The 24,847-nt window shown below is 41.3% G+C and overlaps 1 protein-coding gene across 3 annotated transcripts in view; it reads left to right on the top strand.

The window, feature by feature from the left end:
- The window catches only part of LOC138184166 (serine-rich adhesin for platelets), a 64,355-nt gene that overhangs the window by 8,995 nt on the left and 30,513 nt on the right, over nucleotides 1-24,847 (top strand). The window contains exon 1 of one of the 3 annotated variants that reach the window (XM_069121893.1): nucleotides 10,023-10,184. The exons of the other annotated variants lie outside the window; for them this stretch is intronic. The gene's annotated coding sequence lies outside the window, so the exon portion shown is untranslated. Of the gene's footprint in view, nucleotides 1-10,022; nucleotides 10,185-24,847 lie in introns of those variants that run through there. 3 annotated transcript variants of the gene reach the window in all.

Raw genomic sequence — 24,847 nt, 5'->3', positions numbered from 1 at the left:
TTCGCAATTTCATTGACACTGCGACGAAACACGTCTGTCGTGATTATATCGATAAGATTTGAAAATCGAAAATATATTTGTTACAGAACACGTACATGAAAGGTATCTATGTGCGAGTGTTGAAATACTTTCACGAGCCTCTGTAGCGGTTCTCCGTCGAGTGACACGGGACCTTCCGATTTCGGGGCGAGCTTCTTCGACCGATTGCTCTTATCTGCCATTGTAAATCTATCTCCCGTCGCGTGACGTATTTATCGTTGAGAAAGTAGCAGACAACGACCTTGATTCTACCGCGATATCTAGACGTATCGAGATATTTAAATTTCGGTCCACGAACGTGGCTGGAAGTTCCCCGATCTCCTATCTCGAATTGCACGAGGGATTTTCGACCATTTACATCCCGTCACGAGAAGCACACTGCGCGACAATAAAATTCCCGGATTATGATAATACAAAATCGATCATTTATTATCTTAAAAAAATAACCCTCGACGTGAGGGCCTCTTTCGATTACACGTTTAAAATGAATGTTCATGTTGTGTATCAATGTTTTACAAAATACATGTTTGCGATAAATACTTGGTAATTTCTATACATATACATTTTTAGATTGATTTCAAACTTTACCAATGTAATCACGACAGTCGTATCTGATTAACAAAGATTTCGAAATGTTTTATGCACCGCATGATCATAAACATTTTCTACGATAAATGTTCAAATACCAATGTTCTCTACGATCTTCTTTGTTCTGTATCATCGGAAACAAAACGACTCGAAGCCTTTTCCTTCTTGGAGCAGACAACATGGATCGCACACCTCTCTAATTCCTGCACGCGCTCCGAACGTTATTTCCCTTCTCGCTCTCTGACTGGAATATTATTTAATCTGCAGATCTACCAATTAAGAAGTGAAAAGCTCGGGGAGCAGGAAACGAGGTACGATTCAACGGATCGCGAACCGGAAGCATCGACATTGAAGATCTCTTCCGATGAGCCTCTCCTTTCTGTCCCCCCGATCGTGCAGAGAATGAGCAAAATTTTACACCTCGCGCGGAGAAGAACCCACGGCGTTTAGATATCTTTTATCTTTCTACAACCATACGCTATTTTCCTGTTCTTCTTTCTCTTTTCTCCTCGTAAGCTCTTTACCTCCGCGATCCTGCTGAAATTCGTTGCCTCGTCGGTCGTTACCGCGATAAAACTGCGACACGGTGACGCTTTTTATTTCGACAATGGTATGCTCGCGCGAAGACACTATTCGCTCTTAATTACTTTTGCTCTAGATTCATATACGAGTAAGGCGGTTAGATGGAAAAATGGAAGGCATAAAATTCAGAAGAAAATTCTGTCCTCCTTTTTAAGCTTTTATCTTTTGATCTAAGAACTGTAAAATATTTCCAAGTCCTTGTATTCGTCCTTATTTTCTACGTTGGTTGAAACACTCGGAGAAAAGAAAATTCCGCTAATGATAAAACTTGATCAGAAGGTAGGTTAAATTCGCGAGACCTCCAAACAGGTAGATAGATAGATAGAGAAAGAGAGAGAGAGAGAGAGAGGGATAAGAGAAAATTCTACCCTCGGCCACCTTTTAACTCGAGAACTGTAAAACACTCCCACTCTCTTGTGCTTTACCTTATTTTTCACGTTGGTTGGGAAACACGGGGGAAAATAAAATTCCGCTAACGATAAAAAGGCGCGTAAAACTCGCGAGATCTCCACCTTTCCGTGGGTAAGTTTCGTGTTTGGAAATTCGAGGGCCGAGACTCGTCCAATATATTTTTTCTTCTCTCTTTCTCTTTATTTCGTCAACGTGTTGTTAAGTTATTATTAAGCTATTATTATTATTGCCCCCTAACCGTTAAAACTCCGCCGTTCCCGTCGGAAGAACCCTCGAAACTCCCCTGTGCGTTATAATCGTCCGGAAGCGTAGTGCGAAGCGCTCTTGAAATTCTCCCTTTCTCTCTTCTCTTCTTAACCTTCTTATTGGAAACACTGCATCTCCAGTCCCTCTGTTCTTATTTACGAGAACGAAGTACACCTCGAACGATCATCAGATTCAAAGGGCGGTACGTAAAAAGTAGGTCGATAAAACGGCAAAATGGTGTACGTAAACCGGATCGTAAAAATGATGCAATCAGAGGTTGGCGAACGATTTTAAGATGTTTATATGAACTTTTAGAATAAACGCTGGTGGCGATAAATAAACCACAATGACGTGATAATAAAATTTATGCAAACAATAACGGGAAAGGTAAAGAAGTGTAAAGGACTTGAGAGATAAAAGATACTAATAAAATAACAAAACGTCTAAAAGATAAAAGTATTGCGTACTTTGGTATGACGGATGGCAATTGCTCGTACATTTCGAGGATCGATTATTACTCTCCTGCTTTTCTTCCGATCGTTTGATAAACAAAAACTCGAGTGTTTCGCGGTGAAAAAGAAACTTTGTTCCTTGAATTTCCAAGATAACCACGGCGCGTGTTTTTGGTCATACTTGACATTCTTCGTGCAGTGGTTTTATTTTTTGTGCGCAGGCAGCGTTGCTTGAATGCCAGGACCCCCGATAAGAATCCACTTTGAATTCCAGCCAGAATTTCGGATTACTTAAACTTTAGCGTAGAAGAATAAAATAGATTAAAAAATAGAAAATGTCAGCTCAGAATTATTTTCATCGTAGAACATTTTCTCGCCCAAGATCTGCCTATAGGTAGCACTGATTCCTAATTATTAATAACGAAATTAATCGAATATTCGATACAAGTAGGAGAATAAAATGGCTTCAAAGTTCCGATTGGTAGCGTACATTTTCAACTCCTTATATTACTCTAGAAACTGCATTGGAAAGAAGAATGCAGAATAGAACGGAAGGTCAGGTCGATGTAGAAACGATCACGATGTACTTCCAAGCTATTACGAGCGCATACGTATGCGTGACGCGTGACGGAGTCACAGACGCGTGCATAGAGGCTCGCGGGGGAACGCTTCATTCGTACAATACGAATGAATGGGCAGTGGTACGACACGACATCCGGTCGGAAGAACGGATCGCGGGGAAGGAAGGGTCCGTCTGGTGTACGCGTTCATTTTCCACGATCGCTATTTCAAGAGAGCGCCGGGTGCACACGGTACCAAAGGCGGCGACGGCGGCGAAAAGCCTCGTAAAACTTTACGACCAACTCTAAAGTCAGAATCGTCCGGTCGCGAAACACTCCGCCGTCTCCTCGTTTTTGCCGCGTTTATCCCGTGAACGCCGATAACACCAACAGAAAACGATGTTCCACGATCGGACCCCGTCCCGATCCACCTGATTTGCGGCGTTCTACGGTAAATCGTGGGCGAATGGTTTGCTCGAGTTGTTTAGATTATGCAGCCATCGTTCAGCGATCTTTTATGGCCCGTTTGAAGACAATGATTTTGATCGTTCGAGTACACTGTTCGCTTTTGACGAATCTGGAGAAAGTCTCTGTTCGAGTTTTGAGGTTTTAGTCGAGCCACGTATCTTTCAATTGGATGAAGGTTTAGTAAACACGCAGTAAGAAACGAGTTTCTTCACGTTTTCTTATAAATACGCATGCACGTGACATCGCTTTCATATAAAATATACATGTACATAAAGCAGTGCTTTATTTATTTCACTTTCACGATCCGTGTTATTGAAATCTGTGTTTGAAGGTTTACAGGCTGAACGTTGACACCATCTTCGTAAGCAATCGACCATTACATCGATCTATCCATCCAGCCCTAGCACTTATCGGTACTGTAACTTTCTCACCAAGTCGTCATTTATACGATTGCCGTTTATTTTTATAGCCAGAACTCTCGATTACAAGTTACAACATTCAATCTGTTTCACTTAAAATCATAAACCTCTGTAAACTACCTATAGAAAGAAAATCGTTCGAGCAAAGTGGATGTCCTTCGCGTGCGGTAAAACGGCTTCATTTTTCTTCCACCGTTTTCATCTTGTCTCGCTTACACGCGTATTGGCCGCGATAACGGTATTCCGGTTTCGCAGGCGCAATTAGCCGAAACGGAGCACAAACATTCGGAACGTCGGTCGGTATCCTGGCGCACTGGAGATTTATTCGAGTGATATACGCAGGCTCACGGAAGTATTCGAAAACATTTTGAAATTTCCTTGTTACGAGACTCGATTAGCACGATTACGCGTAACAGCAAATTTTGAACTATTCCGATCGTTTCTTTTTCTTCGTTCCGATTAGCTTTTCAAATGAACTTATCACCGAATGGAAAGCACGCAGGCTTTCACGGTTTCGTGGATTAATTATTGTGAAAGCCACTGTGCCACGTATAATTGGCGCCAGGTTCGACACGCGAAAAAGCGGAATCGGGGTCTCTTCCTTGTTTCGCGATCGTTTCCCGCCAGATATTGGCTCATCGTCGTTGTCGAACCTAAGTGTTGAAATCCTGGATCGTCTTCGCGTGGACTGCGCTGGGTCTAAAGGCAACGAAGCGTGGGGCATCCGATCTTTCGCAACGAACCAGGCAAACGCATCTGTTCTTGTCCCGCGGCGAACGGGAGTATGATTTACGGCGGCACAACGAGATAGCGTGCAACTTTAATTCGTGCCTCGTCGCAATTTCGCCAAGCCAGAAAGCCAATTTGTAAGAAAGGATTAGAACATGGTTTCCTGTTTGCTCCATTATTTAGAAATTTTCAGCGTGCTTGAAAACTCTCGAAAGTATTCAGATACTTGCTCATTTTTGACAAGATCTGTTTTAATTACAAAATTACGGATATTCAGAGGCTGGTGAAAATATTTGAACACTTGCCGGAAAACTTTCATGTTATGTTGTATTACGCGTAATACTATACAAAATATATTATACTGTACAAAATAATCGTATCGGTAAATTGTAAAATAAGTTCGAGAATGTGCACAAAAGTATATTTGTTTTAAACGTAGGCTTAGCAAAGAATTCTGACAGATCGAAATAATCGAATGATCTGTTGTATCGATCAGTTATATTATACCTGTTATATCGATAATATATCAATATATTTACCTAATATCGAAAACTCGACTCGTGTTCGTCATATGCTTTGTACAGAAGAATGAAGATAAATCAGCATTCCTGGTAGCGTTTAATTCGCGTTTGTGTGCGACAACCTATTGGACGTGGTTAGAAGGAAAATCGCGTTACTCATCGTATGATCTAATATGCCGATGATTTAGAACGGCGGCGAAGGCGTGCGAGTACGGCTTTTATTTCCTTCGGAATTTAATAGTTGAAGGAGCATCGAGGGCGTAACATGTCGGTGCGCCGAGAAAATTATTTTCACCCGTGTAATTAAAGCCCGTTCAGTCTATTGTTAAATATTGCAACAAGAATCAATTGGCTGAGGCTAGAGGCATCGTAAGAACGTGCTCTAACGCTCGCTACGAAATTGGAACGCTCGTTTCGCGATTGTAACGTTGATGAAACACCGATTACCTATTAATCAAAACGCTATACAGCGACTCTTGCATGATACTACTGTATTGTTCCAAAATATCGATAAATTTCACTCTTCCTGAACATCGACAATTTATTTATGTTAGGCATAAACTACTTTGGAAAGCTATTCGTGATTCAGTAACTTATCTATATCGACGTGTTCCTATTAAATGAATCTATTTAGCGACTGGCAGCGAGACCGATGTATGTACAACATTATTGAAAAATGTAAATAAAGCAACATATCGTTTCATCGAAACACAAGAAAATTCTTGAAATTTATTGCGCAATTCAGATCTATAGAAAAAATGCCCGCACTTGAGAAAGAAATTATCCTGTAGTTATAGATGTATTTCAACTTCTTCAAACGTCGTGCCAACTGTGGTGTCTAGATGGAATAGCAAATAACAACAATACAAATATCAACCAAATCTTAGAAATCTTTCGTCAAAACTGTGATATAGATTGATTGAAAAAAAATTGCAAACAAGAGTTGCATCAATACGACCTTGTTCCTTAACTCGGATATAGCAGTAGATTCTTCTCGTTTGTCCGAATAAATTTGGGAACGAGGCAACGTGACAATAGAGGTTCCAGTTGTAGAACAAGATCGAAAAGAGTTTCAAATAAGTTATACACAGAGTTATATTTCAGTTTGATATAAGATAACAAGGGGTTAATTTCACCCTTGAACCTACAACTTGGCATCCCACGCGTTCCTGCGAAACAGACAAAAGGGGGAAAAAGGCAAGACTCATAAATAACTGGAACGCGAGGATAAGGGATAGCACTTAATCCCTGGCTCGTTCGATCCTCCAGGCTAAATTTACGCGGCGTCGCGTGCCGATCGCGTCCTTCGACGCGCGATGCGTCTCCATTAAGCTTCGTGGCCGTCCACTTTCGAATGCTTTATCGTTGTTTTGCTTAAGCGAGCCATGGCCTCTGCCTAACAGGCAGAGAGCAGACGCTCGACGCGTAAATCTAAATTTAGTGGCGTGCATCTCCTTTCGGAAGAAGATTCTGTAGAGGGTTTGGCTGCGCTGAGTATATACACGTAGAGTCAGGAAGAGAAAGAGAAGAGGTAAGAGCTTAGCGAGCGCAGACTAAGCAGCGATGCACTTCCGCTCGAAATAACCTCCGGACGTGAATCCACAACGAACGAGATTAACGAGCAAGCTTGGCCGGCTGTGATAACTTTGTATTATCTCGCTCCTGGGGAAATCATGTGATCGACGGCCTCCCCTCGCCGACGTCTGTCTGCTTCTTCGTCGAACGACCCGCGACCAGATTAGTCGTGTGTACAGCAGGGTTACCTACATGCTACTCGTATCTGTCGATCGACACGATTTCCCGGTTTATTTAAACGCGGGCAGTTGGTTCAGGTTCGAGTCGGTTTCAACGTCCTATTTAAATTCCACAAAAATGCTGATAGGATGGTAGCGAACGATAGTTTTCGATTTAGTATCTCTCAACTCGCCTAATAATAATGTATTGTATATCGTTGTGTCTGCGTATATTAGATTGACAGGAGAAAGTTTCGCATCTAGGACCACATTCAGATCATTTTACTTGTCTCAACTTTGTGGAATATCCTATAGATACGTGTATATAGCGTTTTCCTATCGTATCAATCCTATTGCTCCGTCTTTCTTATCGTAAACGTTATATTACTTTTGCACCACTGTGTAGCAAGCTCGTAACCAGCGCGCGCCATTCATACTAAGAACTCGAATATCCAATGAATTCTCCAGTCACCTTGTAAATTCGTACGAACGACATTTACAGCCCGTAGATCTTGCCGGTTCTTGGAAGACATTGATTTTCGTGGGACGAAGGGCAAGAACGGTACTCGGAGAGCGGAGAACTTTCGGTAGAAAGGTCGATCAATCTGCAGACCCGTGGACGTATACTCCGATTCGATTTCTCCGATCGTACGTCACGGAGCCGTCCAGCGCAGTTACTCGCGGCTCCCTCTTCTTCTTCAGGGTTCAAATGTCAGTCGGCCTAAAGGTCACGTCGATCGACCGACATTCACCGAGGTGCGCGGCCATTGTCTCCTTGCTAATCAGAGTTCTCGACACGATGGGAAACAGCGTACTACACTGGTCAGCCTCACGGGCGTCGTTTCCACGCAATTTCCATCGTGGGAAATTCGATTACGAGATCCTTCTTCTCTGTGTTTTATCACGGTGACACCGTAAACAGCCGTTTTCGAACTCGCAGAATTGCGAGAAGAACGAAGAAGCTCTGAGTGGTTTAATCGAAGGAGCCTGGAATCCCAGCCCGGTAATCTGCTCCAGCAATTCTTCGTCCCTTCACGCACAAAGTTTAATTGCAACCGTAGCGACCTTATCGACACGCGATAGACAATAGACGCGCCAACACCTCGTCCAACTTCGCCTAACGCCTGAACTTTGACATGGAACGAAGAACAATCATCCAGGCTAAGTTCGTTCCTTGGGACGTAGTCGACTCTGGCTTGTTCTGGTAGGAGCTTAATGAAGTTACACGTAGAAACCTTGAATACCGCGTGCTGTTCCTTGACATCGTCGCCGAGGGTGCTATAGACTCTCCCTCTCGTTCATTCGAGGAGGACGATCAGAGGAGGAAAAGTTAGATCTCGTTCGATTCTGAATTTCTTATAGACGACAATACTTCCTTCGGTTGGATACGCCGGGTCTTGTTTCGACAACGAGTTCTTGTTACGCTGGTCCATGCTTTGACGCCGTTTATCAAACAGCGTGGCCTCGACTTTACGACGCCACGGAGAAAGGCTGTTGGCGACCTTTTTGCTCGCCATCGTTAACCCCTTTCCTTTCGAGACATTCTCCAGGACCTGTAACTGAATTCGCAGTTTCTCCAGTTATTTCGAGGCATTATTGGAGGATGTGTCAATTATTTTTGGTTCGAAGCAACGTGAGAGATATCGAAAGGTATCGCGGCAAAAGTGGTTCTACAGGTTCTGGATATTTGCTATACTCTATAATAAAGTTATTTTTATTCAAATACAGTTCCATCAAGTTTCACAGCGATGTTGTTGTATTCTTTGCTAAAAAGATCAATTGACAGATAATTTAAGAGCAAGACAATGTTCACGATATTAACGTAACTTGTAACTTTGTTATTGTAAGACTGCACGAACAAAGTATTCTTCCTCATATTTATTTAGATATATTTTCTGAGCGACAAATTTACGATATACAGATTCGTATATTCAGTCCTTAAGAAGTTAGGCAATGTATCATGAAAATATTCGAGAAACAGTGGACCAACTCTCAGAACGAGAACATTTTTCTTACAACATATTATTCACGGTCCCCTGGAACTGCTTTGAGACTTTCGGATTCGATTGCTTTTGGAAGTTCGTAATGCTGTTCCATAGAATCGCGGACTCAGCGAACGAATCACGCGACCGTCTTCGACAATCTATGCCAGGGAAAAGCTAAAGATGTCACCGTATCGAATCTGCTAGCGTAGCTACGACCGTAGAAACCTGTATATTTATGCGAAGTCCGTGACCTTTGAATACCTCTGTCTCGTATATTGCACCGCAAATATTCCGCTTTGTTAAAATAGTAGGACGAGCGCATCCAGAATTTTTCGCGAAATTGAATTTATCCTATCCCCGTAACTAGTCTATTTAACTGGCCATTTTATGCAAATGCAATATTGTAGGAATGTTGGGTTGCAATGTAGAGTAAGTGGAGGAAAATTTTATCTCAACCCTTCAGAGACCTAGTCTTTTTTAAATCTGTGAGAGAATTAAAGTAAACGTACGAATTCTTCGCAATCCAACGTTTCGAACGAAGTAGTCATTTTCTAAAGTTTTCATAATTTCCGAACGATTTTGCAAGGTTTGCTTAAGTTTTCATAAATATTTTAATATTTACGAACGTTAGTGCTCGGTTCTCGATCACTCGTCGTTTACGCGGATTTTCTCTGCCGCGCGTAACGATGAATTTCTTTGCAAATGCAAATCTCCAGAATTCCAGCGCAACAGATACCGGATCAGAAAGTCTGAAAAGAATTTGTAGCCGGTTTTATTATTCGCGATTCAGAAGTTGCGATGAAAAATGGTCTCATACGTTCACGCTTTAACCTTGAACGAATGGACAGGTCTAGAAAGTGTCCACAGTGCAGAGTAAGCAAACACACGATGACGAGCAACCGCGTGAAAGGATCGCGGAATTCGCGAGATTCTCCTGTGCTCGATTGCACTTTCCACGACAAAGTGTGGAAAGTGGGTGTGCATCGTGAATTAGTATGAGACACGTAGGGTGTCTAATCGTCGTGGAAAGTGGGAAAAAACGGTATGCGGGGCGGAAACGCAGTGGGACGAACGAAAAAGGAAATAAACCGGCTGCAAGAAAGTCCACGACTATCCTGATGCTTCGGCCTAAATTATGCGTTTTCACCGGCGTCGTATTAAACACTGTTCTCGTTCGTTTTATGCAGTGGAAGGGGGGAGCTCTTCGGTGAGACCTGATTGCACAGTTCGCGGTGGTTGTTCCGTTGTTCGATTCAGTTTGCGTTGGATGCGTGGTCGTTAGCGGATCGCGGTAGAATTAACGGAGATTTCGTGTGTTGTTCCCAGTGTTTTGACAAAGTAAATCCGACAAATGGATATTGTACGAGAAAAAGGATTAATAAATCGTCGGATGAAAGTTTCGTTCGCGATTTAAAAATTTCGAAGATGAATTTTGCTCGAAGGTGGTACAGGTAAGAGTACGATTGTAATTTATAGAGAGACGTAGGAGATGTTTGGAAAGCCGACAGGTGTTTCATGTATCTGGAGATGTAGAATATTCTACAGTGGAATATGCTACATCGAACTAATTAGTTAGTTAGAACCTTGTTCATAGTAGCGTATATTGCGATACATATACGCGTTTTTCCGCCTTCTTTACGGCATTCAGATTTTATTTACGATTATTTGTCATACCAACTATGCTTCGTTCATCGTAGCATACATCACTACGCTCGATTTTCTTGGAAAAAAATTCTTAACCAAGTTCTTATGAAACACGGCCGTGTCTAAAGAAATACAAAATTGATTTCGCGAGAAGTCGTAAGCAGCGTTAAGTGGAGGAACGAGGTGAAGTCATCGTGTCACACATTCGCGCAGCTAACTGAAACGAGAAGATGCGTTCATAGGGAGAGTTGGTGAAAGTAATTTTTCTCAGTAGCCTACGATAAGCTGGATGCTTCTATACCAAAGATAAGAGATCGGCACGCGAGCAAATAATCCATTTCGCGGACGGGTTGGCGATTGGTCGACCGCCATTGCCAATGCCGTGCGCGCGCGAACACGCGAATATACTCGTGTACTGTAAAAGCAAGACCTTGCTTCTATCACAAAAGGCGGACTTTCACTTATTACGAGCGAATTCACGCTGCTGTGCCTATCTTTTTTCTTCTCTCTTGGTAATTAAGGTGTACACGGCCGTGGTTCGAATTACAGACGATGATTAGGCTGTAGGTGCTCTCCCTCCAACAACTTAATGACAATATTGACGCAGGAACCTAGTTTCGGTCCACTTCGAGTTGCGAAACGAATCGCGGTTAGGTTGCGAAACTCTGGCAGCACGTTGACAGAACTGCACCGCTCTGGGCCTTTGTTTTATTCTACTCTTACGTGTGACAACTTTAACTCTTTTAAAAGCTATAGTTAAAGTTAACGCTATCGCAGCTGAAATTTCGCACTGATTCGTTACGTTTGTTTTAGGAATCGACAAAGTTAAACAAAGTTTGATCGTAAATTAAACCTGTTCCAAACTTTATAATATTCTATCCATATCTTCTGCTTCGATACCTTAATTTTGTAACATTCGAGTAATTCACAGTCTCAAGTGGTTTCATCTCTTCCTTTGAATGTTCTGCCATAGAAAAATCATTTGATCGCTAATTAAGCCCAATTAACACTTAGGAAAATAGACACCCAACGAAGGATATGCCGGTTTCCAAGGAAAGTTCGACGAAACGGAAGTTAGGAGAGCGTGGAGTGTTCGGCACAGATTCCCCAGCCAGCCATCCGGCAAACGGTACTCCGCTTCGTGTTCGTTAACTTCTATCGGTGAATCTAGCGGCGAATAGAGTCGGTCGCGGCATTAATATTTATTTCGTTCGAGCGGTTGCAACTTCGCCAGATTCCACTAGTACGGTCTTTAAGTAGGGAGTCGGCGATTGCTTTAATTTGCAGCATCGTTTCTAAGGACGGACGAGCTGGCCGCGATACGCGGTTTATAGAGTTGTAAAGCGGCGGGATTTATTAACGAGTAACAACCTGTTACGTCCACTTCTCTCTTCACTCTTCTCTCCATTCCGAATCGTTCAACTTCCCGTCTGTCGACTACCGAAGTCGCTCCTTCTGGTTTCTGGTTTTTGTCTCTGCTCGTTCGACAGCTAAGATTATCTTTTGGTAGTCTGTTATTCGAGGCGTGAAATTTCCATCGATAGGTTTGCTCTTTCTTTGTACAAGAAACAAGCGATTTCTTTGCCTCGTATCTTTATACAGATCGATGCTTTAGCTTGTTAGAAATCAAACTGATCGAATCTAATTGCGAATTACCTATTTCGATTTAAGAAATCTGTCAACGATAAATATAATACGATTCGATCGAATATGATACGAAAAATTCCGTAATGAGTTATTTTTATAAATAAAATGACGAAATCTATCAGAATTGAAAGTTTCTTCTAAATTAACCACACGAATATCCTACATTCTCCTCATAAAGCACAAACCTATTGCGAAACGTTAGCATGGATCGCATTAATTGATATTAACACATGCAAAATACAATTTATGTCTCTATTTTTCTCTCTTTTAATTACAACGTCACGGTACTGCATAATTAAAAACGAGAATTTTATTAATTTCACTGGGTTCGATACGAAAATATAAATTATTGGATACAAGAATTTAAAGTCCATTCCCTTGAAATAATCTGGTATTAATTGAATAACTGCGCGAGCCACGTCGATCGAAGACGTATCACGTTCCCTCCGGTCGATTCGATGGTCTTCCGGTGTTTGCTCGCGTTAAAATCCCGTGACGACGATCTGAAAAGTGTTCTCCGGACGGTGGAATGGACACTGGCACGTTCTCAGCTCCGGGAACGTTTCATCGAAACGAATGGAGCGTTTCGCGTGGTTTATGTACGTTCCTCCCAGAGTTATGCGTTTCTTCGGCAGCCGATGGCAAACGTGCTGGCACGTAGCGGAACTTTGCCCCGTACGTGGTCCTCGCACACATAATCCACGCCTTCATTGTCTACATTAGTGTGCGTCCTCCGTACAGCCTGATCTCCGCTTTGAAACTTCGTCGAAATTAAAGGAAATCTTCCGTTGAAAATCGACACTTATATACTTTTATCTTTCTTGCGCGTAACTCAAATATTTTCCTTTGTTTTGTTATCGTAATCGTGACACGAGTTAACCACGAGAAGTCAGTATCGTTGTAATAAACGTATAAAGCTCACATATGCGATGTATATACATATACTTACATATATAATGTGTAAGATTCGAGTATCAAAATGGACGGTACCAGACACATTTCCTCGCTGTAATATCGATAAACGGTTCTTGGGAAATATGCAGAGGATGTGAGAAGGTCATTAAAAGAAAAAGAAAAAGATAGAGCGAAGGTATCGAAAGTTTCTCCTTCGATAGGAATGCGGGCATAAGTTATAGAAATGCAGTGAACGACTAATAAATAGTATTCGTGACGCGAGAACGAACCAGCCGTTATTGCGAAAGACGTCGTTACGAGTTTCTTCGATTCTCACGACCGCACCTTTCAGGTCAATTTTCACGCGTTTACTGTCTTCCAGCTGATTCGAACTTTTCGCAAGACTCTCACTCGTCCGAGAGATACGTGCGTCGCATGAAACATACTTTGAACTAGAAATTAGTAGCCATATACTAAACAGTTTTCCATTCCGAGGCTATTTAAACAAGTAAATTATCAGCAGACTCGTCGATGATATTACTGTTATCTCTTCGGATAATTCGCGCTTTGATTCTTATGTATCTGACCCAGTTGTATCGAAAAGTAGCTCACGATCACCTGATACGACCCCTACTCTATACTTTGCACAGAACAATATCCTATAGAGCGAGGAAAATCTCATGAACGATTCCCATTAACCCAGGTCGCGGTTCGAGACGATCATCCTGTACACTCCACAAGCATGTACATTCACAAACACGGAGAAAAGCTCGTTGAATAGCGCGTGAGCGTGCGTATAACTGAGTTTACGGTATACTGGTCGCGCGCGGGAACGAAACCATCTCGGATAAGAATATAAATCTGAGAGATTCGTTCGGTTTCTCTGGTTTGGAGGACCGGGCAGGGGAAGTGCGGAAGCCTCTGAATGCGAAGAGGAAACGCTGACACTGGTCTGGTCGACTGTGTGTATGCGAATGAACGAGAACCAGCAGAGGCATTGACCTCTTTGGCGACCTGCACACGCGTGCGCGCCAGTGACACCGCACGCGTGCGAATTCTGCCTTCTCCGGATGGATCGACTACGGATCAAAAACTTTCTATATTTTTCTTTCTACCTTTTACACATCCTTTTTACTCGAGACCGTTTATTAAAATATTGGAAAATAGGATTTTTGGTTTATATTGGAAGTTAGATTAGAAAATGGAAGGTCGTGAATATTTTATTTACCTTTACTTTTTTTATTTAAGAATGGTTATTAAAATACTACTAGAAATGAAAATATTCTTTTAGTTCGTTTCACTTCGGAGATTTGATTGGGAATCGAAGAGTCGTCAATTCTTTCCAGAAGAGTAGAAATATACGCCAGATTAACCTCCAGTCTGTATTAAATAAATTTCAATTATACATAAAAAAAGTTCATTATATCGAACGATTAAATAGCCAATTAAATTATGAAAATGTGCATTTCACTTAAACGTTTGAATTAAATATGGCGAATAATGTATCCCCGCGCGAATTTCACCTGCACGTGCTCTCCGTTAAATAAGAAAAATATAAACAACAAAATACATTAAAAAATATCGGTATTTTTAAGTTTCATCCGACAATAAATCAAAGCACGCATCCTTTTTTACGGTATCGATTCTATCCTGTTAAGGATCTCGTTTTTGACTACCACTATGTTTTTACACAAAACGTATAAAAGATTAAACAGGAATTGTTTTTGTTATCACGCAACCAAAAATAACGTCCGCAAAATTTATATTACAAAGTATCGAACACGTTCAAATTCTAAATGATTAAAATTCCAGTTCCGCGCAAAACATATCCAGCAAACTTACGATTCTTTATTCTTCGATTAGTTTTAGCTCCCTCGTGCCGTATTGCGAACGATCGAGGCTTCGTACAAGGCAACGGCTGAATCGCCTTGAGATTTCGATCGGGAAAGGTTATACGGAGGTTTCGCGCGCACGGAAAGAGCCGAGACTGTTAACGTTGGTCAGGGATACTGTAACCTTTCGGATCGGTTACTTTCGTCATCGTCGCCATGATCGTTCGCAATCCGCGCAGGCTATTACCTCTAATTATTATTTCAGTCTGCCATTTTACGAGCCACAGAACGATCTTTAGGGTTTCCTCGAAACGGCTAATTGTGAAGTTCTCGATTCGCGTACTCAGTTTCTAGTTATTAAACCCACGACTGCCACACACTTTCTCCCGTCCAGCATACCTTCCCACGTTCTTCGACCCGCGGTGCAGACATCGCTGATATTCGCGCGGATAATAGAAACTACCGGAAGAACGAATTCCTTGCACCAGTACCTGTCAGTGCTTCGGTAATTTCGATCGTACACAGTGTCTGACTAGACGAGTTATTAAAGTGATATTGCTGCAGTGACACTATCTTTGAGTGAATATTAGGAATCTGAGCGAAAATCTGTCAATCGAGAAATTATACAAATCCCGTCAGATTTTAATACATCGCCATATTCGAGTAAATCTAGAATCGAAATACGTGGATGAACCGAGTGCTTGAGATTAGAACGTGAAAGAACATGTAGGGTATCGTTACGTTAAGATACTACGAACAAAATTTTTACGATGACGTCAGAAAGATTATAATATCTTAACAATCTTCTTAAATTTATCTTGGAACGTATCGTACCATTTGTCTGAAAATGACACGAAAGTCAAATTAATACACCGAACGGCAATTTTATTCACGGTTTTAAAATCATCTAATATTCCTGCTCTTTCAGCCAGTCCACGAATGTTACAATAAAAAATTTCCACATAATCGTACGTTTCGTCTGAAAACATAGCGTAGGCATACGGAAGAATCAGATGTACGAAGAGTTCCTGGGTTAATTAACGCGACCGACCGGAAATCTGGGTAAAAGTTGGCGGGTATTTCGCGGATATCGGAATTAGTTGGCCGCACGGTAACGCAGAATCGAGAACGACCTCATTAGGGGGCCGTTTCTTCTAGCAGGTAATTAAACGGGCAAAGGAAAGGAAAAACTCTGGCCGCGGGTGCATCGGTCGCGAAGTAGGGCTTCGCATTAATTGTATCGCGCCTCGTTAGGTCGTCCCAGAACGGGTCGAGGTGTTTCAGACTGGGCTAGGGAAACGACGCCGTATGCCTGATAGCCGGGAGAAACAGAGAAGAGAAAAAAGAAGGAGGGAACCGGGTCCGGGGACCTTGTGCTCATTGCCACGGCGGATCGACTCCGGAACACGAGCATCACGTGCTTCTACAGCACCGAGAGAGAGTTTCGACGATCCTAGAAACCCTGACACGCCATGCCGGTCGGGCCTAGTTTTTTCACCGATCAAACCAGCTTGCCTTCCTTTCTTTCGTATTCTACGCCTTGCTCCTTCCGCGAAGAAGAGTTTCTTTCGGCTACGTAAGATTCAGCGTAACGATCATCCACTTAGACTCGAGCCAAATCGATCGATTCTGTCGAGATACATCTTCGATTTTTAAAAGATTAAACGATCATAGTATACGGAATCCAGCCCTGGAGTATTATAGTGGAATAGCGTGGTGTGTATTAATTTTTGTTTCTCTAATTCTCTAAAGTATTGGTAGTTTTGTACACTTTGTGGTAGGTTTTCAACGCAGCAAGAAAGATCAAAACTGTTTAATAGTAGGATCCTTTTATACGATCGACTAACATTACTAATGAAATTCTACAAGTCACGTACATTATAACGTTCCAACCGAGATTAAGATTCTAAAATGCTAAGAACCGTTCGAAAGATCTCGTATGGAGATCTTACGTGGCACGCCGTAAAAATGTAGAAGCGTTGCGAAGAGACCGGAGTTCCAACAGATCCAAAAACAGTTTCTTTTCGACGTGGCTCCATGATTCATCGACGATTAAAAATTGCCGTTTCAAATATGGCGCGCACATGTTGCGAGAAAGATTGTCAATGTCGTGCCACGTGCGTTGCCTAAAAGGAACGAGATAGCGAAGGAATATCAGAAAGCGGATCGAGACGATTCCAGAAGCGGATGACACAGTAACCGGGTCCAGTTTTTTCGCGACTCTCACGAAACCTGGTCGTAGACCGCGGAACCAGCGCGGTGAACTGCCACAGCCCTGGAACAGCGTTGTCTCCGGGATCATCGTTTACGATCGACGATCAAGGCGATTGTTCCGGCTTCACGGGGATTTATAGGCTCTACCGGTTCTAAAATCGGGGACAACGAAGCGACGATTCGTCTTCGGGCAATTAGAAATCGGTCGTGCTTCCACGAAGGCGATTTTTGAGATTTTCTGCTTCATTCTCGCTTCCGTGCGATTTCTTTCCATCGACACACGCGAAGTTTCCAGAAGTTTCTTAGAAGATAGCGATGAATTCGACGATCGATTTAATTTCCTAGAGGCCCGTATTTTAGTATATGTGGAACGTATCGAATTTCTTCTTAATTCCAGGGTTCATGGAAATGTATTTCTTGTCGATCTATGTAATCGCGAGGAGATCGTGATTAGGAAGCTTATTTTGGAAGTTAGCTAATCAAGTTTTCCTTGAACTTGTCTATCGACTTCAAACATGGATCGATAAACGAAGATGCGGGAAACAAATCAAAAGTGGGAGGATTATCGGCCGGAAATCGGTCTCGTTTCGTTACGAGTTTCCACGAAATCTACTCTTGCAACGTTTCGTCGTCACAATGGCCGCGAGATCTATCGCGGTCATCGATCTCTTCCTGTCCAACGCTGCGTTGTGTACGTAGAAAACTTTGACGTCATTCGGTTGCCTTGGTATCGCGCAACCGACGCGACGCTGCAACCGACTAAATTCCGTTGAGAATTTCAGCCTCCCTACTGTTTATCGGAATAGTAGCTATATATAGCTGTGTGAGATCTCGTAGTCGATCGATGAATTCTCTAGATCGTTTTCGACTCGAGTTGGTCGATTAAATCACCAGCAGGAACTTGAAAAGATTAATGCTGACGTTCTTTTCGAACAAAAAGAAAAAAAGAAGTAGTTTTATTGGGCGGATAAAATAAATAACACGAGAAATGAAAATAGATTGTTCGTCATCGGTTGTAGGCGAACGTGAGTCTAGAGAAGACACAAGAAGCACGGCAACCAATCGTCAGATAAACGAGAAACGTATCTGCTGTTTTGTTTGAGGAATACGCGCTATTGTTATCGAATCACGTGGACTCGCTGTTCGTACTAGATAAAGCAAGTGGACGAAGTCGAACGAATGGACGAACGATAATTAATTCCGTGCGATCGATTCAACGTTCGTCTCTGCTCTACGTATTTGTGTAGTATACATCCATTCACGAGTATTAGGACACCTGCTAGTCTCGTGTGAAACGAATAATCAGTTAGAATATCATATTCGTGCAAGATAACGATACAAAATGTACGGCAGAAACGAAGAAAGTCTGCTTGCAACAGTTAAGAGGAAAATAATGTATTAATAATTGAAGATTTCTTGTAGATAACACTGTAAGTATAAGAATTAAAAAATATTGTTTGAGCAATTTCCATTTGTAAATAATTACTAATTATTAGCGTTAAAAGGCGATTGACTTTCGTTTTTTTTTTTTATTACCAATCCTGTGACAATTCTTACTCGGAACATTATAAAATATATTTGTGTAGTAAACATAAAAAGAACATCTTGAAAATATATAATTTTTGTTGTTATATGTTTTTATTTTTTTAATTAAAGTTATTTAGGGGCGAACAGGATTGGTATCTACAGTGCTTGCAAATTTGAACGAATGTGCCTAGAGATGACACGTACAAGCTTCTCTACAAATAGTGTAATATATTTAGTATCTAATACTAAATAGCCCTTTTCTGATGAATTTTGACTGTATTAGTGGAAAAAGTAAAAAATTTTGTGATGCATTTGCATTATCGTACACTTAAGATCGTATAATAATGAAAACAAATGAAATTTCGAAAATAATTTTATGTCGGACAAGTCTTTTTTCTCCGTTAAAAAAATTTGATGCTTTTACATTTTATGTTTCATATGTTTCCACAATTTTCGAAGCTTCATTGGAAAAGAGTTCGCGATAAATTAAATGACTTAGAGCATGGCTAAAATTAGAACGTGATTCACGAAGTACCTTATATAATATACATGAAACTAAATAACGCCAAGTAAAATAGAAAAATGAATAGTATATGTGTGAAAATTAATCAAAGCAGTATTTCGAGATAGACGTAAATCACGAGAGAAACATTTAGTTTTATTATAGCGTGGCGAGATAGCTCGCGTGAAATATGTATTTCTAATTAAATATTGTCATGCTGTGGAGTGGAATGTTCACTGAATCGAAGTGGGTATTCATAAAATACATGGCATTTTACGCAAGCATTTATCTGAAATGTATGGTCAAGGAATAACACCAATGAAATTGTCAGATATTCGACTCTCTATATAATCAATAAAATGTTGATTATCAGATTAAATACGCGAACTCTGTGTAACTTAAAGTTTTAATCTAGCAGACAATTCCTGAAGATTTTCATAATTCTTTAAATCATTTTTAAGATTTACTTTTCCTTTTCAAACGAGTGTTTTAACGCTTATGAGCGGGAAGCATATACATACAATCGAGAACGAGTGTAAGAAGTTTCCGGTGGAAATGGGAGTTTAACCGGCCGCTTTATTAACCGTTGGCTTCGTATCTCCTTAAACTACGAACTTATTCGAAGTCGGAAGAAGGAACGAAAATCAGGACGGCGAACTTCCGTAAAAGTAGGAAAACGAAATCTCTACGCTCGGTTTGTCCCGAGGAAACGTTTCGCCATTTTGGAGAACGCGCAGCAGATAGTCAACGTTTTCATTAATTTTAACACTTTGACTAGCTCCGACTGAAACTTTCATTAGCGACTGGCTATTTTTGTTGGAAATTTTAACGATAACTACGGATTTCGTTGTAGTCATGTAAAACATGTAAAACGTTCGCATATATCCAGGATGTTCACAATCCTCGACACGAGAAACGCTTCTTTCTGTCATTTCTGCGATTGAACCGCGTCACGCGGTCGCCTCGATGTTACGGGAAAGGAAATAAAAACCCATTGTGCAGTCTAGCACCTCTCTATTGTCTCTCGACGTGTCGGCCGCTTTGTTTCGCGGCCACGCTCTTCTCATCTTTATTCCCTATGGATGGATCGCGCTTTCGCGGGACCGTTCCGGATAACGAGGCAAACGTTTCGCGGAATATTTGAAATTAATTATTGCAAAACTGTTGCTTATTTTGCGCCTCTACCGTACTCCTTGCCGCAAAATAAATATTTATATTTGCGCGTTGAACGTCATTTTTTTACGGTAAAAGGAAACGATTTATAAAAATGTAGCTACCGTATGTATATTTAGAAGATTAATGGCGCGAAGCAGAATGTTTCGAGGCAAGTACAATAGTATAGTAAACGCGTTAAAAGTATGTGTATACGTTCGTTTCTTTTCCCTCTCGAGAGACGGCACGTGCATAGGAATAAAAGTCTGGATAGAGGCGCGTTTCACATTTTTACGAGTCCCAGCACGAAAGTTTCTTTATTTGCAACGGCTCATATTCCTCGAGGTGATACTGCAAAAGCTCGCCGGTGAAAGAACCGCTTTCCAAATACATACATCGATGCTGTTCTCGGTTGAATCTGGCTGTAGCGTTTTTACCAATGTCGGACATTCCAAGAGCAATTGCACCTATATGTAGAATATTTAATCGCACCAAGCTGATATTGATAACACGGTTGGGAAATAGAGAGTTGCGTATGCCTAGCTAGGTGTAACGATGCGTAGAATTCTTAAAGATAAAAGTCTTAAAAAGAACGATGACCGAGAATAATAATGGGACAAACAGGTGACACACCCCGATTGCCTACGCGCGATTACACAGAGATTTACAACCTCGTCAATAATTAATTTCTTTGCACGTCAAACGAGCATCCCGTTTTCTTTTTTATCTTAACGGATCTCTCGTTTCGTGGTGCACGCAAGCTGCCGCAGGAAGTAGCATTCTTGTTAACAGGAAAAAACATTAATTCGTTTGTTTTCTGGCATTGATCGTCTTATAATGACGACCATGGTGTGGAACGGTACCAGACACGTAAGATTGCAGGGTTACGAGGGAAAGTCCATGGCACGTATCAACTACGTGTTACCTTCGCGCATTCTGGCTCTCAAAGTGAAAGAGCCGCCATTAAAAACGCGGACGAGCAAACGACGCGTGAACCGTTTGTTTGAACTATCGCAACGTGGCGTGATTAGATACATCGATACTTATGGGAAATTGCGTTTGAATTAGAAATCAACGATTCACATTGCGAGGGTACTTGGAAGCGGCATTTCTGCTGATATAAAATATGTGACTGGAGGATAAAAACAATGGAAAGCATTCGATTTGTAGACACAGTAGGTTCCAGCGTGTATATAACAGACATAAATCTTCAAACTGTGTTGTTTAGATCTTCATTACAAACTTAAATAGCCGAGTTGCGAAAAGAGCCTTACTTTTCTCCTCGCGATTCCAACCAATTGCAATTTTATTAAAAAATATTTAACCAATCTAAACCAATGCTTCTAATTTCTTAAAACATTTAAATAGTTTGATCCAAATTTAGAAGAGCTTATCCTGTTTTATGGAATGTACGAATACTTTTGCCCAGTGCATCGCTGTGTATTATAAATGAGAAAATGATTATGTAACAGACAGAAACAAATTTTCTAAAGGAAAGATTATTTTGATATAGAAAACACGTTTTAACTCGATTTATCCGGGTCGTCTGCCCTCGATTAAGCCGGTTGATCAAGGTCCTACTGTATTTTAATGTCGAACAGTCAAACTAGTTGCTTTCTGTCGTGTAACGTTGTAGTTAAGAAAAGTGAAATATTCGCACGGAGCCCTAATTCGATGGGTCACATATTTTATTATTATATATATTTTATTGGTCACATTGACCGTGTTCCACCGAAGCAACAGACCGGTCTTCCGTGAAAATATACGACCGATGCAAACGGCTTCGAAGAGAAATGTACTCTGGGTTTTAAGTTTATTTGAACAAGGAAGGAGGACGAGATTCTCCGAGAGCGCAGTTTTCATTCTTGAAAAACTTCCTCTCAAGTTATCGCATTAATTTCGGGCCAGAGTTGAAGAAACGCTCGGACTCTCTCTTCTCGGCAGCACGCTCGTCGCTCCGCCTCGGTTAACAAGAAAAATTCGTAATAAGAGGCGGAGAATTTCAGGACCATCGGGCGCATTCCAGGAGGATACGACTTCGCCTGAACTTTTAATGTACAGCTCGCATATTTCATTGAATGCCCCCCTCCCTGGTTTCACTACGTTTGATTGATTTAAAACCGAATTACCCTCGAACTTTTACGAATCTTCTTAGTCCAATAAAGTAACTTTTTTTCTTCCTTTATCTCTGACTTCCCGTTGTTTCGCTGTATATAATTCTACGAACGATTGAAGTCGAATCACAATCCTGTTCCAATTTTCAAACAAAAGTATACTTTTCCAATAAACAGGACGGATATATCCAATACTGATCGTATCAATTGAATTTGTAGTGTACCACTCCATACATACATCCATTTCCTTTGAACGTTACTATTCATGCATTTTATCCAAGTAATAAATAATTATTTTACTATTTGAAGCTACTTACACGCTCCATGGATGCTTCAATTTACGCATCTGATCATGCATCGCTTATGAGAAACGTGTGGTCGTAAAAATCATCGGCACACGGTCAAATTAAATCCATGTATTCGCCGATACGTTATATAAATGTGGTAACTCATATGGGTCTTAGAGTAAGGACAAGTAATGATGTTTTATTTAGAGTTAAGTTCAGTTTAATAAGCGATACTCAATACGAAAAACTGATTACAATATCGTCGTACGTCTTATTATCATATTCGGCTCTCAACTTCTCGACTTACACTCTCTGACTTCTCGACTCACACTGCGACTTCTCAACTAACATTTTGGCCGTTCTAGCATCCCTTTGTCTTTTCCTAGGCCCACCACGCACGTGTTCCACAGACGCTCGTTGTCAGGGTCACGTAGGCCTTTTCTACAAAACTATACAATTGAAAAGACCGACGACACGTTGATGGACCCGACGGTGCCTCGGCTCTCGCGACATTGTTCATGGTCAACTCGATATTTCTTAGGCCCTTTTCCCCGATACTACATAAATATTTGGAACGTTTCCGTACTCCTACACGTCAGTAATCTTTCTATCATTTTATTTTATTTGCCCGCAAAACGTGGCTGTTTGGTGAAATTATGCTTACGATTTACTATATCCGTATTATACGAAAAATCATATCTACTACGATGTGTGCAACGTGTCTTTAAAGTTTGGCACCTCATCCTAGAAACGAGGTAGCCATTCTCCAGTTTTACGAGCCACGGTTATCGTCATCACTCGGCCTTCACCCTCCACCATCGCAATTTTACGACTGTCCATTCGTTTGATCGTCGCTGCCTCGCCTTCGCGTATATCCACGTACAAAGAAATCCATCACGTTGTCGGCCATTTTGCGGTGCCCCGTTAAAACAATGAAACACATATAGGAAACTCGTATAAAACCGGCTACTCGAGTTTCTAGCTTTATAGTAATTCGATTTATGAATTAAATTTTGTAATCGAAATTGTATCCATTAAATGCCTTCGCAACGAACATGAAATAATAAAAATGGAATTGAAAGGTTCCGATATTATCCGGTAAATGAACAATGAAACAAGAGCCGTCCTCTTTCGGCTTTCACAAACCTCTAGTTTCCTCTACTGTCAGCCACGAAGAAAATTTCGTTCTACGAAGCTTAACGGTGGGTGGTTCTCTACCCGGAGAAACTCGAGCAACTAGGCGACGATTTTTACTGCCGTTCGATTACGAGAAACGGCCGAGGGGAACGGTCACAACCTGGCCACGAAATTATGTAACTCTTCCTGGCCGACAAGGCGCGGGCAATCGAGCGTAGTCGTATCGCGGATCTACGACCGCCACGGAACCATTTTCATTTCGATACCAACGATCCAATCGGCGAATAATAAAACAAACCGTTCCTTCCACGACGTGCCGCAAAAGCAAAAAACCCGCTATTATTGGTTGATTCTGTAGCCAATTGCAGTTTCTGATAATTTTGCTTTCCTTGACGCGCGGTCGATCGGCCAAATTGCGTTGCTATTTTGTCAACCTTCGTTCCAGATCACGTATTATATATCATAATAATGATCGCGATTGAGATCGATGGCTAAGGTGAATTATCGATCATTTCGTAAAAATGTGGTTGTGAGGTGAAGCAGATTGTAGACTTTTTGGAGAATGATTCGAGGGAAGTTGATAGATAAGATGGACGATTCCGTTCGTTCTTCGAACGATATACTGCAGGACAATGTGATAGTCATTTCCGATACTTGACGTAAGCATCGTTGAGAATTGAAATAGCTTTCGGAATGAATTTTTGCGGATATCTCAAACTTGGTGGATTTTTAACACGTGCCTCTCGCTTGTCTATCAAACTATCTTCTCGATAAAAGGTTCTCTATAATTTTAAAATTTTGCCCCAGATTAGTTTTTCATCATACTGTACCGAACCTCCCCTTCTCCTTCCCTTTTATAAAATACAAACTCATCTTCGTAAAAATTACTGCATACAAAGAGTCTAAAGAGAAAAGAAAAAAACATCCCTCAAAGAATCTAATCGCGTGGAAAAATGCACGTACAACGAAACACGAAAATATTCATATAATATCTGTCCAAACAGCGAAATGATCAAAGCTTTCGAAACACGAACGAACCTTGGAAAAAGCGTGGTATAACGGACGAGTAAACTGGAATCGATACAGATTTTTAGAAATCAATGCCGATACCTAGAGCAACAGTCTCTAGAGCACACGAGGGACTAGCTGGCAAGAGTAACTCAC

This window comes from Bombus flavifrons, chromosome 10 (assembly GCF_040668555.2).
Source record: "Bombus flavifrons isolate JBK064 chromosome 10, iyBomFlav1_principal, whole genome shotgun sequence".
In the NCBI taxonomy this organism is placed as follows: domain Eukaryota; kingdom Metazoa; phylum Arthropoda; class Insecta; order Hymenoptera; family Apidae; genus Bombus; species Bombus flavifrons.
This window is presented reverse-complemented; position numbering and strand designations above follow the sequence as displayed.